The sequence below is a fragment of the Pteropus medius genome, unplaced genomic scaffold (genome assembly GCF_902729225.1).
Source record: "Pteropus medius unplaced genomic scaffold, Ma_sr-lr_union100, whole genome shotgun sequence".
Taxonomy (NCBI): domain Eukaryota; kingdom Metazoa; phylum Chordata; class Mammalia; order Chiroptera; family Pteropodidae; genus Pteropus; species Pteropus medius.
The window spans coordinates 2,000,541-2,011,857 of NW_024346771.1; the positions used below are offsets into that span (position 1 = coordinate 2,000,541).

Consider the following 11,317-nt stretch of genomic DNA (forward strand, 5'->3'; position numbering starts at 1 on the left):
TAATATTTTCCTGAACTACATACCAGTTTTCCAACACTTATTTTTGCTTTCATCAAATAATCAATTATATCACCTACGAATATAGAAAGCCAATGAAAGAAAAAAAATGATTTCAGTTGCTATGGGTAAAATCATCACAAGAATTCATTTTATATTTTCCAAACAGAAGTTGAAAATAAATTTGGAGCATAGAGCTGAGTATAATTGTGACAGCAGTGTGCCTGCTGCCTACCAAAGTTGAATTCTGTGTCAGGAGTGATAATTACCAGCTCTGAAGCAGAAACACTATCTAACTCTGCCTTGATTACTAATTAATCAGGTGCTAAAGGCATTTAAACCAGTGACCCCATTTCAACCATGAAGTTACCAAGTAAAGATTTAAAGGAGTACTGTGTCCTTCTCCCTACCTCTCACCCCCATCACCTCCGAAGGTTAAATGCAGTATTAAAATAATTCTCTGTTAGGGTTGTGTGTGTGTGTGTGTGTGTGTGTGTGTGTGTACGTGTGTGCGTGCGTGTATGCGCACGCGCATGTGAGCGTACAATCATTTGTCTTATTCTCATCGAAGCAGAATTCAAGTGTGTGGTTTTTTGAAAGCTCATTTTGAACTACAGAATGGTATCCTTGGAGAAGTTCCTAGAGATTATAAAATTCTGCCTCCATGTGGATAAACAAGTCAGATTTATCTTAATTTATCCTTTGTTATTTAAATTGTTTAAATTCTGTCTTAGGTAATACATGTTCATTGGTAATACATTTTCATTGGTAAAAATTTCAAAAGTTATGGAAAATAATAAAGAAGAAAAAAATCACTCACTACTACTTTACATTATGGTATTTAGCTTAAGTCACATTTTACCTTTCTTCTCTAACCTGATATTAAAAACATTTTTTGTGTCATTAAATTTACTTTGTTATATGACATGATTACTGGGTAGTAGTCAAATGAATAAATGTACAAAAGTATTTATGCCATGCCTATTATTGTACATTTAGATTGATTCCAACTTTCACTCCTATAACACTGTAATAAATATCCTTTACATAATTATTGGTGTACATTTTTAGTATAAATGGTTAAAAGATCGAAGGACATAATTTTTTTAAGGTTTTTGACATATTGCTAAATTGCTGTTCAGAAAGTTTATACAGTTTTCTTGCATATGAGCAGCATATAAAAGGACCTCTTTCCCTAACCCTCAACATTCCTGAATATTAAACTTTTAAAAAATATTTTTCAATGGGTAGGTGAACATGAAATTTTATTGTCTCAATTTGTATTCTTTTGCTTTCTATTAATATTGAACATTTATCAAGAATTCCTATGGATTCTTTTTAAAATTCAATGTCCTTTTAAAATTCAATGTCCTTTCTCTGTTTGCCCTTTCTATTCGACTTTTAAATGATTAGTAGGGAGCTGTCTATATAATAAGTATATTAGCCTCTTTGTCTTATATAATGCAAAAATTTTTGTTCTAGATTGTGGTTTACACTAGAATTTTCTAAGTTTAAAGTACAGAAAAAGGCAAAAATTTGTTCTAGATATGTAGCCTGGAGAAAGACTTTAATTTTGGGGGGACTCAGTTTTTGCATCTTTAAAATATGTGTAGGGAAAAAGAGATGGGGGTAATTGGGAGGAAGGAACTAGAGAGATTATATAAAATGATCTGTTACAACTCTTCCAGGTCTAAAATCTGTGATTCCATTACTTTCTAATTTTATTCTACTTACTGATTATAACCAAGACATCTGGTACTTTTTTTGATCATATGTATTTGGAGCAAGTATTACTATTGCTTATTAAATTACAGGGCTACAAATTCAGGGTTAATTTTTTTAATGAAGAAATTTCTGCATTCCCCTGGTACATTTTTGCTTCTATTAAACTATTATAAACCATTTAAAAAACATCAATAGCTTTAATGAGATAGGCCTGCCACTTATATAAAACTGCAGCTAATAAATGACCTTGCAGACAGAAATGGGCAACACAATTAGAGTTACCAAGTTTTCTTTGTGACTCTGAGCCTATTTAAGTTTTCATCATGTGCATGGACACAAACATAGAGCCTCTGAAAATGAAATATGTACTTGTGGCTGCAGTGTTAATAGAAGAGGCAGGCAGTTTATACCTAAAACTATCAGCAGTGATGTCTGCTTATAGAAGACGCTGCAGCAACTTGATGGGTGGGTCTCATGGTGATTACAGCTATTAAGTTAGAAGATGTCTGTATTTCTAGATTTATGTATTTTGTGGAATATCCTCTATTTTTATATTATAGTGGGAGTAGCCTAGGGAAGTTCCATAGCACTTCCCTTGTGTCAGAATAGCAGGTTTGCCTCATGGTATAAGCAGAGTGTTGAATAAGCAAATCTTGAACCTTTGTGTCTTGCCTACCTTGATAGAGCACAGGAGGCCTCTGTAAGGAGCCAAATGATTCTCCTTTTCAGACTAATATTTTTTGGCATCACAGAAAAAAAGAGAAACTTTTTGATCAGAAACTGGCATTTCCTGAAGAAAATGTTTGCAAGTTGTTGCTCATTATAGTGCTATATTTCCTGTTTTGTTCATTATAATTTGAAAGATACATCTTATGGCCAATTTTCTCCAAAAAGCTTAGTTTATAATGACCTGGAACCAGCATTTTAGTTTTAGCGAAAATTACCCTCCCCTCCCCCAACACACACACACACACCAAATTTATCATTAGAAGATGGTCTGGGAGTTTTCTCTTTTGGAAAATCACTTCCATGAGCTGAAATATACTGGATTCCTGCAATTTTTCTGAATTCCAACCTCCAACCCAATATAGTTGCTTTTTTCCTTCCACCACTGGGTATTCAAAAATTGTTCTTGCTATTTTCTTTTAAGGATATCAACTAGTGTAATATGTATGCTATGTTTGAAAGCTTCTTGATTTAGGTCTAATTGTTAGTAAGTTCTCCTCTACTCTATCCACCATTGTGGCATAGCCAACAAACTTAGCTGACAAACTTCCTCTAAAAGAGGAAGATGTGATGCAAGGGAAGGAAGACAGAAAGAGACACTAAAAGGGAAGCTCTTGATAGCAATTTTGGGAGCTCTTGATTGTGGGAGAAGGAAGAGGGTGAGGGTGAGACAGAGCCTCATCTCCTTTTTATAGCTTTGGCCTGGGCATAGTGATTAGCAAGAGGAATGATGTGGATAGAGTTTTCTTAGATTCATTTTGAGATTCTAGGAGAAGTTTGCCTCACTCTTTGCTTTGCTACTAACCTGCAGCCTGGTCAGAACTGAGACTGCTCCATAGCATAGCCTGAGAAGAAGATCTGAATTTAGATCTATGAGCTTCCTTTGGCTGGCATGTGATCTAAATAGAATCTGGAGGTTCTCACATGTTCCCATGGAGATAAGTAAGTTGACTCTGGCTGGCCACCTTCCTAGAGCAACAGTGAAAACAATAGTAAGAAACACTTATATAGCACTTATATGTGCCAAATACTGCTTAAAGTATTTTATCTTTATGAATTCATCCACATAGCATCTCTGAGAGGTAGATACTATTACTATTATTCCCCTCTCCATTTTATAGATGTGGAAACCCATCCATAAAGATATTTCAAAAGTTGCTTAAGGTCACAGATAGTAAGCAATGATTCAAAAATAGACAATCTGGTATCAGAGTCTGGGGAATAATCATTGTGAAAAGCGAGGTGGTTTTAAAACTGAGGAAGATAGTGCAAAATGTCTGGGCCTGACCTCAGGATTCCCGTAACACCAACAAGAGTCACTTAGAGAAGCCTGTAGACCCCTGATTTAATGAAGAGGTAGATAAGTGATAAACTCTTCGTTAACCTTTAATAGCAGCTGCTAGAAGGCTCAACAATGAGGAGAGTTGCACAAGGAACACAAATATATATATGCTATCCCATTCACCCGCTGTTCCAAGAGCCTATTGTCTCTGTCATATGCCTTCTACCAACTTGAGGAAAGAAGGGAGAAGCTAAGGGATAAAAAACAGTCTTTATCAAAATGAGACCATGTGACCTACATTGATGGTTCAACAATGGAATTGGTTTAAGATTACTCTATTGAACTAAAATTTAGTTTTTTTTCCTGCTACCCTATCAATGGAGCTCAGAAAGGAAGCTGAATCTGTTATAGGCAAGCTAAGGGAGCAACATTTCCCCTGTACATAATGTAAGAACCCAAAAGACTGGAAGTAATTTTCTTTTTCTGCATATTAAAAGTACTGGAGTATAGTTCTATCAGCCATGGGAGAAAAATAAATCCTAGATATATTACTATCATTTTTCATTAACCAGAGTGAAATGTGGCTCAGTCGAAATTATCTAAGTGTTTTGTTTTCTATGTAAAAATTACTATAATTACATGGCTACTCTGATAGCTATTATAGAAGCCAATTACCTTTCTACTTCTGGAAGGATAGGAAATAGTAAGATCAAACAGGACAATTGCTTAATTTAAGAATTGTATATAGTGCCCTTGATAAAGACTCTCTTGTCTCTTATGGAAATGATTCACAAAGTTGGTGGCAATGCAGCTCAGATGTTCCAGAGCTTGACTCAGCAGGGTGGTGTGAAGGTCCACAGTGCTCCCCAGGTGGACAGAGGGCCTTCATTATCACATTCTGGGATTCTTGGCAGAATCTACTAGAACTATTGGAGAGCAATTTGGGTCTATACAGGCCTGAGGTTAAGGTTTTAATATAAATTGGTTACAGTCTGGGAAACTATGGGGTTAGGTGCAGTTTTTCATGGACTTTATAGAGGTTTCCATCTTTTTAGGGTGATATATCTCAAACTTTAAGCATTTGAGAGCTATCTTCAGTATGATCCTCTGTAATGTTATTTATTTTATATCATTCTTTAAATTGATTAACTATGTTTACCTAAATATATTTTTTAAGAAGAAAACTTTGTATAATTATCATACATGGTTAAGAAAGAGAAATCTTTGCCATAAATAGGAGATATAATCAATATAAATACAATTAGGCTTTCTCCTTGATGTAAATAAGATTGAAAGAGAATTGAAAAGGCAATGATACTATTTAACTCTGTGTCCATGTACCACTAAAAATCATCTGCTGTATTACTTAAAATCATCTTAATTATTATTTTTTTGATGACCATAGAAATATTAATTGAAGAGAAAACACACATTCTCCTCTCCAGGACAAGTTGACCCCACCTCACCTAGCCAGAGGTTATGGGGCATTGCTGTAACTACCCTAGTGATGAAGGGCTTGGAAGCAAAGAAGCAGTGGGCTTTCAGGTGGAATCTAATAGTGGAGCACGCCCAATAGCCTTCTAACCAATTCAATTTATGGTGTAGTATGTCATAAGTATGTGAGGATTTCTCTTTATTTTGAAGTGAAAAATATGCAATTAAAGGGAAAACAGACACTCCTTCATGGGATGTCCCAATCTGAGTGCACTACATTTCATGACAGAGACAAGATAGTTGACTTTGTGGATGGTGAAAAGAATTGTTGGTGGCTTTGAAAGGGAGGTGGCCAATGTTTGGTACGACGATGTGTGACATTGGCAAAGTTAGAGAAGTATTAGTTGCCTATATCTTCTGTAACAAATTACGTCGTGGCTTAAAACAACTGAAATGTATTCTCTCACATTTCTGGAGGCCAAAACCTGAAATAAGTTTAATGGGGCCAAAATCTAGGTGTCAGCAGAACTGCTTTTCCTCCAGAGGCTATAAAACATGCCTCCTTGCCTCTTTCTGCTTCTGGTGGCTGCTGGCATTCTTTAGCCTGTGGCTATATTGCTCTGTCTCTGTACTTATTGCTGCCTCCTTTTCTCTGTGTCTTCTCCCTTTGCCTTTCTCTTACAAGGATGCTTGCCATTAAGATCCACCTTCATCTCAAAATCTTTAACTTAATCTCATTTTCAAAGACTTTTTAGCAAATCATTTTTGTTTATATGTTCCAAGCATTAGAATATGGATACTTTTTGGAGGATTCATTTTTCAGCCAACCACAGGGAGGGAGGGTTATCTGATTTGAATGAGGAACTAAGGTTTGTAGGGCACCCTCTGTGAACCAAACACTGTGCTGAGTACTTTGTGTGTTAGTTTATTTACTTCTGACAACAATCTCATGAGTTATTGTCCATATTCACAGAGGAGGAAAAGAGCTTAAAAATGTATCCAAGATTACCAAACTAGCAAGTGGCAGATGCTTTAATAATCTTAAATTTCAACCACTATATCACATATTTATAACCTCACTGATCTGATGTCATAAGGTAAATAAGTTCAGCTCTCCAGATGCTCTGGACCCATTTGGTGTCTACTCAATCTCCATGATTTCTGCTGAAGGCTCCTTTATTAAAAGCTTGTCGTAATAGACCAGAGTGAGGACATGATTTCAGACTATATCCTATAGTCCTGAATATACTGAATTCATGGGTGAATGTAGACTTCCTTAAATAAAAAGGAGAAAAAGCCCACCCTGGTAGCTAAAGCACGTCAAATATCTTCTCATTTAATATCCAAGTTGCTTCAGAGTTAGTTAAGTATTCATGAGTTTTGCTGAATTAATCAACCACAATCATCAGTTATTTATCTTGCCTACAGTAAACAGAAACATTCCAAGTGCTCACCTTCACCATATTTTTTTGCATCTCTGTACATTATTTTTAGGAGGTGCTGCAATTGCTGCTAACAGCGAAGTTTACCAAGGCTCTCAACCGTGAACTTGTTGAACAGCTTTACTTTGATGGAGGTTTCACAAGGGCTTAGAAACAAACATTCAGGCAGGAACAAACTTGCCTGGAACACTTCATTCAAGGTGTAGGCTTGGGAGACATTTTAGCCATAACTTCCATGTGTCCTCCTTCAATCCAACTGAATTAAAAAAAAGCAAATTATGATGAAATCTTTTACTACTATCTGGTAAAATGGGCTTTCTAATTGTCTGTGTCATGGGCTAAGCTTAAAGAGAAAGCATGGCAAGGAATGGATTCTCTATAGGCTGGAGGTGTGTTGATACTGTTTAAAATGCCTGTCTGGGTCTGGTTTCTGAATCCCAAATTGAATGCTGCTTTCCATGGGGAGCGGAACGGAAGTGAGTCAGGGCACCGATGTCTGAGCTTTCTGTTGGTACATAATGGAGAAATAGATCTTGCATGAATTCATCTAAGACAGCATTCAGTATTTTGCTTTAAACATAAAACTTTAACCACCGCATGTTTACTTTGGCTGAGGTCAATCTAAAATACACAAATAAACAGATTTTGTTCATGATGCACATAGGAAAAAACAGATCTATTACTCATGATTCAGAGCTGTTTTCTTTGTAGTTTTCTTCAGAAGATGGATGAAGTGAAGATGTTGTCTTTCTAGTTCCCCTTCATTCTATCTGGGGACTTCAACTCCAGGCAATTTCCCATAATATTGAATGGCTGCTCCCTTTTAATTCCTAAAAGTTTATGTCGTAATTCTGGGGTTTAGTCTGTGTTTATTTTGGACACTCCACTGGGTTGAGCTTACCTTATTCCGTTGCTGCTACAAAATTTACTGAATAAAAGGGGGCTGCTGCTGGCTGTGAGCTGAGTGGTAAGTCCAGAGTTTCATAGTTCTCATGAATTACAGTACCAGATGCATAAGCAATATAAACTAGTTACCCCTATAGCCCTTGGGATGAAATGTCTCTCTTCTGAATGCATCTTCTGCAGAGTTAACCATTCAGATTAAATTAGTTCAGAACAAGAAGGCAATTTTCATTTGTAAAAGGATTATGTTTTTCTTCTTTTTAGGCTAGACCAACAATCTAAATACAAAGATAAATTGAAATGGGATTTCATTTTTAAATGGCTTTCACTAATACAAATAATAATATAAAAGGGAAGCTATTTGGGTGATGCTGAACAGCATCCGATCATGACATTTTAATAACTATAATAACAAATTTAATATTTTAATTTGCGATGCTGGTATTTTAATTGCTTTACAGAAATATACCGTTGTGGACTGATGAGGCCTAATAGGATCCTTCCTTCAGGAAGACTCACAAAGGTACTGATTTAATAGGTCTTAGGGCGATAATTTATAGTTGCACAGAAGTGAACGAGGAAGAAAATAGTCTTAGGTTTAGAATAATTTGCATTTCTAATACACCTTAATCTTTAAAACATTTGACTGAATGCTTTATGCTGGGGAAACTCCTATTCATGCTATAAAGTATAATCAAATGCATTATATGGTAATGAAATATTCAGATTTAATAAATTTTTCTTTAAATGTAGAGTTAATGTCCTATATTAGAATTACTTTGGTCCAGCGAGTATTTAAGTGAGTGATTATTCACTTAAATATTCTATAGAGTTTTTCATAGACACCAAGACAATGGAGATAAAATATTAGTTCCTCATTTCCACTTGCTTAAAAAGTACAATTATTAAAAATAAGCACTATGGAAATTCTAACATGTTGAGACACTTTATACTTTTCTGTAGCTCGGGTGACTTTTGAAGGAAATTGTGCAGTCTCTGGTTCCCACCTGCTCCTTTGGTCATAGATTAATAACATCTGACCAAGCATGAAGACGTGCTGAGGCCATCTGCCATTACACACAGCAGGATGTGTTTCAGCTTCCTCAAGTAGAATTCTGACTGACTACATGGCTCCACTCTCCGTTGATAGTCACCCTATTGAGCTGCATGACCCAGTTTTGATAACAGGAATTCAGTACTCAACTCAGTCAAACCAGAACTACTTTAGCTGCTCAGTAGTAGTTAAAGTATTAGGCTACCTATATAATTTCAATGATAGTTATGAGCTCTCTTCTCTATTTATGTAGTAATAGGTAATAGAATGTCAAATAAGACCTTTGTTTTTGTCTCTGTGCTTTGATGTGGTGCACAAAGCTGAGAAAAAAGATACCAAGAACCTCTGCATTTTAAAATTAATTTGATTCTCTTTCCTCCATGCCAATCCCTCACCTCGTACTCTCTTTGCCATATAGCATCTATAACATTCACCACCATGGCCACCTTAACTGTGACCCCTGCTCTCTTCATCAAGATTTCTTTATGTTCTGGCTTTTTGATCTAAGAGCTGACAACGTAGGATGGGATTATAGAGAAGGAAGCCCCACTGGTCTGGTATTCATACTGTAAAGGCTCTTATGAGTCAGTGAGCCAACTCTTTCCTAACTTTTCTCCTTCATGGTACAAAGAAGTCCCCAATGCCATCATTATGGAATGACATTATTGGCATTCCAAAGGAAGCTCATCCAACAGCTAGAAAGTGATGTTTGCGATAGAAATGACATCAGCCGAAGGACTGGAAGGATTTATTCTTGTTCTAAATATTAATCTATAGGTCACCTAGGGAAAGAGATTTAATCTCATGGTGTTTTAGTTTTTTTCACTTAAAAATGAGAGGACTAGAATCAAGTGTTTTAAAATTATGTTGTAAAATTTCACAGTGGTGTTTCTAGGCCTACTGGCTAACCCTCTCACATCTTTTTCTTCTTAATCCCACCTGGAATTAGACTGATTACCTGGTAGTGAAAGCTGCTACCTTGTGACCATGAGGATGAAGGCTTGCACGTGAAAATTTGTGGACCTGGACCCCTGATGTCATCACTTAGGTGCCATCTCTGCCCTGGACTACCTTTACTCAATGTCTCGCTATGTAGAACAATATACTTTTATTTATTTTAATTAATTAATTAATTAATTAATATTTTTAGTGATTTTTTTTTTTTTTGTGAGGCAACTCTTGGTTGATCTCACAGATTACAAGGACCTTATCAGGTTACAATCCCTTATTTTTTATTTTATTTTATTTTATTTATTTATTTTTTTATGCCTACAGCACCTGGTCTTCTTAGGTGGTCTCCCATCCAAGTACTAACCAGGCCCGACTCTGCTTAGCTTTTGAGATCAGACGGGATCAGGCTTGTTCAGGGAGGCATGGCCATAGACAGAACAATATACTTTTATATAGTGAAGCTGCTCTTAGTTGATTTTCTGTTGCAAAGAGCTGAATGCATTTTTAACAAATGTGGCCTTAAACTAGTGCTGCTCATCAGGCAGTTCTGGAATCAATAAACATACTTAACATTCAGTTAATATTTTATAACTGTCTTCAGGATAAACTCTGTTTCTATCAAATACTTGAAGGATTTTTGTTTCTTTTAATGGGGAATTTTAAGCACCCCTGCAGATAATATTACTTTAATATTCTTTTATAAATGTCTTCCTTTTAGATGACAAATCTGAGCACAGTATTTATAATCCACTGTTTCCTTATATACTGATAACATTCTATAAGTCAAAAGTGAAATATTAAACTGGAGAAACTACTTTATCTTTGACAACTAGTATAATTAGTCATGGTGATTTTTTAGGACAAAACTGGAGGTTGTTTTCTTATGCCTTAAAGTAACTAAACTTGCTCATTTTTAGATAAACAAACATTCATTTCTTTTTGTCTTTAATAAGGCAAATACAGTTATTTCCTACAAAACTGAATGACTGACAATTTTGACTTTGAAATAAAACTTGGATCTAAATTGCATTTCAACAGTGAAATTGACTTAATAAGTAAATATTTATCTTAAAATTTTTTATTGAAATACCCTAATTTTCTATATATTCACATCTTGATAAATATCAGTATATTGCTAAAATAAATAGAAATGCAACTTTAGTTTTCAAATAAACACAAAAATCCTTTGAAATAAGATTCTGCTTGAAATTTGAAAACACTGAAGACATATTTGGTTGAAAGATGTAGTAGAAACCTGTTACCCAGATTACATTAATTTGTGACCAAAAGTATAGAATGGATCTTCTAAAAGCATATAATCCATCATCCTCCAATTTAAATATATATGAAGTCTGTTGCTAATTTGATGATTCCTGCTTTATAACATCACTCATATTTTTTATATCAAGGAGAGAACATATTTTCAAAAGAGTTAATATCTCTATTCCATAAAGGTAAATGGTTTATTTATAACATGCCAGTTTTATTATGAGTTACTAGAGAAAGAAATCAGACTTTCTTTGAAAGAGTACAGAATGGAAATAGAAATCTTAGTTTGGATTATTTAGTAATATATTAAATTTCTTTAAATTAATTTAAATGTATGTGACAACAGATATAGTATAGAGCAATGAAAGGAATGTGGCCTTTGATAACTTCACTGAGCTTCAATTTGCTTTTATGTAATAATGGGAATAATAGTACATAACTCATAGTTTATAGTTGTCCTTTTGTAAGAATTCATTGAATAACATATTTGAACAGACTAACGCATAGCGGAAACTCACTAACAGATAACTCTTT

The 11,317-nt window shown here is 35.0% G+C and overlaps 1 pseudogene; it reads right to left on the reverse strand.

The window, feature by feature from the left end:
• Window positions 1-9,829: 9,829 nt before the first annotated feature.
• Window positions 9,830-9,948, reverse strand: LOC120613879 (uncharacterized; annotated as a pseudogene).
• Window positions 9,949-11,317: the final 1,369 nt, after the last annotated feature.